The following is a 4,802-nucleotide window of genomic DNA, read 5'->3' as shown; positions in this document are numbered from 1 at the left end:
CACCACCTACCCATATACATTTAATTTTTTAACACGGTTTCGTCAAGATCCGGATCATTTACGTATAATAAGTACGACTTTCCCACACAATATTGGATATCCATACGATTTCATATCCATATGAAAATATGTTTAATATTTTTAATATCCGTGATTCCTTCTATCCATAGGGACAGAAGGAATCTCTTGAATTGAATCATGCGCGTCACTAATAAGATGACGAGGCATTTGGCTACCTATGCGAAAGTAATTCAACTCCCGCCGTCTTAAGGTTTAAGACTTATAACAATATATGTTTAATATTTTTAATATCCGTGAGGTTTTAAATAGGGACAGAAGGAATCTCTTGAATTGAATCATGCGCGTCACTAATAAGATGACGAGGCATTTGGCTACCTATGCGAAAGTAATTCAACTCCCGCCGTCTTAAGGTTTAAGACTTATAACAATATAAATGAAAAATATTATTTTCATTTTTCACGTCACTAATAAGATGACGAGGCATTTGGCTACCTAAACGAAAGTAATTCATCTTCCGCCGCCGTCACGCCCAGTTATAAGGTTTTAAGACTTAGAACAGTATAAATGGAGAAGATTATTTTCATGTTTCACGTCACGAATAAGATGAAGCGGCATTTGGCTACCTAAACGAAAGTAATTCATCTTCGCCGTTATAAGGTTAAGACTTATAACAATATAAATGAAAAATATTATTTTCATTTTTCACGTCACTAATAAGATGACGAAACAGTTAGTAGGCCACAATTAGTAGGGAAACGTGGACAACCCGTGATAAATCCTTATATGCTTTCTTAGATATAGCATATAAAGATTTTTTATACTAAATATACATATTTACACATGCATATTTACATTTTTTTTATATTTCGAATCATCAAGCAAAGGATAAGCTTCAGTGCTTCAGTGGATCGCAGTATGGCAGCTGCTCAACCACTTACAACACCTTGCCCGTTACAAAAGTCGTTTACAATTGATTCTAGGCTTTGTCATTGTATTAAATAATGTTTTCATATGTAACTAGCATGGCATCAGGTGATCAAAGATCCTCCCAATTTACTATGTTACAAATTACATTGGCATCACATCCATTGTCGTTTAAAATATAAATAATAAACTTTAAATGGTTTAGAAGCCATACAATGCAAATTGCCCCTTATTTATCATTGCAGTCCAGCACGGATACGACCTTAGAGGCGTTCAGGCATAATCCAACGGACGTAGCGTCATACCACTGTTCGCTCGAACAAGTATTGTGCCATTGGTCCGTACCTGCGGTTCCTCTCGTACTACGCAGGAATGCTGTCGCAACAACGTTTTGTCATTAGTAGGGTAAAACTAACCTGTCTCACGACGGTCTAAACCCAGCTCACGTTCCCTTGCATGGGTGAACAATCCAACGCTTGGTGAATTTTGCTTCACAATGATAGGAAGAGCCGACATCGAAGGATCAAAAAGCGACGTCGCTATGAACGCTTGGCCGCCACAAGCCAGTTATCCCTATGGTAACTTTTCTGACACCTCTTGTTAAAAACTCTTTAAACCAAAAGGATCGATAGGCCGAGCTTTTGCTGTCCCTGTGTGTACTGAACACCGAGATCAAGTCAGCATTTGCCCTTTTGCTCTATGTGTGGTTTCTGTCCGCACTGAGCTGGCCTTGGGACACCTCCGTTATTATTTGAGAGATGTACCGCCCCAGTCAAACTCCCTACCTGGCAATGTCCTTGAATTGGATCATACCTGAGTAATTGGAGTTATACCAAATTTCCAAATCGATAATACATGAATGCATCTCTCATTAAAGAATTTGTTTGCGATTATATAACAAACTCGTGATACTTTGATCAAGAAGCTTGCATCAAAACCCAATACCATAAGATATAATAAATATATCCGTATAATGGCTAGGAAATGATACACGTTCCATTTAATCAAGTAAGTAAGGAAACAATAAGAGTAGTGGTATTTCATTGTCGATACCAAACCGAAGTCTAATATCTCCCACTTATTCTACACCTCTTATGTCTCCTTACACTGCCAGATTAGAGTCAAGCTCAAAAGGGTCTTCTTTCCCCGCTAATTATTCCAAGCCCGTTCCCTTGGCTGTGGTTTCGCTAGATAGTAGATAGGGACAGAAGGAATCTCGTTAATCCATTCATGCGCGTCACTAATTAGATGACGAGGCATTTGGCTACCTTAAGAGAGTCATAGTTACTCCCGCCGTTGACCCGCGCTTACTTGAATTTCTTCACTTTGACATTCAGAGCACTGGGCAGAAATCACATTGTGTCAACACCCGCTAGGGCCATCACAATGCTTTGTTTTAATTAGACAGTCGGATTCCCAAGTCCGTGCCAGTTCTGAATTGATTGTTAATTGATAATCGTTATAATTAATAAGAACTAATTGGTTTGACCCAACTAGTATTCTTAAAAATTTTAGCAAGAAAGTTCCACAATTGGATACGTAACTAAACTATCCGGGGAACAAGTTACAACCATAAATGATTATAACTCTATTTACCCAGAACGAGCACATAAACCATATTATTGTTTCCCAATCAAGCCCGACTATCTCAATCTTCAGAGCCAATCCTTATCCCGAAGTTACGGATCTAATTTGCCGACTTCCCTTACCTACATTATTCTATCGACTAGAGACTCTTCACCTTGGAGACCAGCTGCGGATATTGGTACGGCCTGTTGAGAAGTTTGCGTATCCCCACCATAAATTTTCAAGGTCCGAGGAGAAAATATCGACACAACAGTATATGTCATGCTCTTCTAGCCCATCTACCATATCTCTCTGCGAAAGACTTCCATGGTAGTACGACTATAAAACAGAAAAGAAAACTCTTCCGATATCTCTCGACGGCTTCTTTATGGTCGTTCCTGTTGCCAGGATGAGCACGAGGCCCATATTTAATAACAAACGGATACTCAACAGGTTACGGAATTGGAACCGTATTCCCTTTCGTTCAAAATTATTCAAGTATATAATTTTCACAATAATTGTAATATTTATTTTTACTTGAAAATTTTCGGCTTTCGCCTTGAACTTAGGACCGACTAACTCGTGATCAACCACTGTTCACACGAAACCCTTCTCCACTTCAGTCCTCCAAGGTCTCATTCGATTATTTGCTACTACCACCAAGATCTGTACCAATAGCAGCTCCATGCAGGCTTACGCCAAACACTTCTACGCATACCATTGTACCTTCCTACTCACTAAAGTTTCAAAATTTATATTACAAGTAATATAAATCATCTACTTTAGCGGTAATGTATAGGTATACAACTTAAGCGCCATCCATTTTAAGGGCTAGTTGCTTCGGCAGGTGAGTTGTTACACACTCCTTAGCGGATTTCGACTTCCATGATCACCGTCCTGCTGTTTTAAGCAACCAACGCCTTCATGGTTTCTGCATGAGTTGTTAATTTGGGCACCGTAACATTACGTTTGGTTCATCCCACAGCGCCAGTTCTGCTTACCAAAAGTGGCCCACTGGGCACATTATATCATAACCTTAAACTTCATATCAAGAAAGTTAAGGTTCTTACCCATTTAAAGTTTGAGAATAGGTTAAGATCGTTTCGACCCTAAGGCCTCTAATCATTCGCTTTACCAGATAAGATTATTTTATATAACATTAAAATGCACCAGCTATCCTGAGGGAAACTTCGGAAGGAACCAGCTACTAGATGGTTCGATTGGTCTTTCGCCCCTATACTCAATTCTGACAATCGATTTGCACGTCAGAACTGTTTCGGTCTTCCATCAGGGTTTCCCCTGACTTCAACCTGATCAAGTATAGTTCACCATCTTTCGGGTCACAGCATATCTGCTCAAGGTACGTTCCAGTTAGAGGCATAAATAATATAAATATTATTATACATAACTATATAGAACGCCCCGGGATTGTGTTAATTAACTATAAAATAGTTAAAAAACTAATCCCATTAATAGTCAAGTTAATTACGCTATTAGGTTTATATCCCAATAACTTGCACATATGTTAGACTCCTTGGTCCGTGTTTCAAGACGGGTCCCGAAGGTATCCTGAATCTTTCGCATTGTTAATCATACAAGTGCATATAATAAACACAAAAATCAATGATAATTATGCCATTATATAATTCCGAAAAATTAACGCACTGTATTCTTATTAATCTATCAACACTTTATCAAATTAATGACATTTATCCTATGTTAAAATGCAAGCATAATAATTTGAATAAACTATAAGTCATATTTTATGATAAATTATATATGTTAATAGATTACAATGTCCTTATATGGAAAAAATGCACACTATTTCTATAATATTATTTAAATATTATAACTTTAATGATGAATTTTCCATAATGGATATTCAGGTTCATCGGGCTTAACCTCTAAGCAGTTTCACGTACTATTTAACTCTCTATTCAGAGTTCTTTTCAACTTTCCCTCACGGTACTTGTTTACTATCGGTCTCATGGTTATATTTAGTTTTAGATGGAGTTTACCACCCACTTAGTGCTGCACTATCAAGCAACACGACTCTTTGGAAACATCATCTAGTAATCATTAACGTTATACGGGCCTGGCACCCTCTATGGGTAAATGGCCTCATTTAAGAAGGACTTAAATCGTTAATTTCTCATACTAGAATATTGACGCTCCATACACTGCATCTCACATTTGCCATATAGACAAAGTGACTTAGTGCTGAACTGATTTCTTTTCGCTCGCCGCTACTAAGAAAATCCTTGTTAGTTTCTTTTCCTCCCCTAATTAAT

At 37.9% G+C, this 4,802-nt stretch overlaps 1 non-coding gene across 1 annotated transcript in view; it reads right to left on the bottom strand.

Moving 5' to 3' along the window:
• Positions 1 to 887: 887 nt before the first annotated feature.
• Positions 888 to 4,802, bottom strand: part of LOC138927218 (large subunit ribosomal RNA) — a 3,956-nt gene continuing 41 nt past the window's right edge. Inside the window, exon 1 of the ribosomal RNA XR_011443745.1 lies at positions 888 to 4,802. This exon is cut by the window's right edge and continues 41 nt beyond it. This is a non-coding gene — a ribosomal RNA (large subunit ribosomal RNA).

This window comes from Drosophila bipectinata, unplaced genomic scaffold (genome assembly GCF_030179905.1).
Source record: "Drosophila bipectinata strain 14024-0381.07 unplaced genomic scaffold, DbipHiC1v2 scaffold_204, whole genome shotgun sequence".
NCBI classification, from domain to species: Eukaryota; Metazoa; Arthropoda; class Insecta; order Diptera; family Drosophilidae; genus Drosophila; species Drosophila bipectinata.
This window is presented reverse-complemented; position numbering and strand designations above follow the sequence as displayed.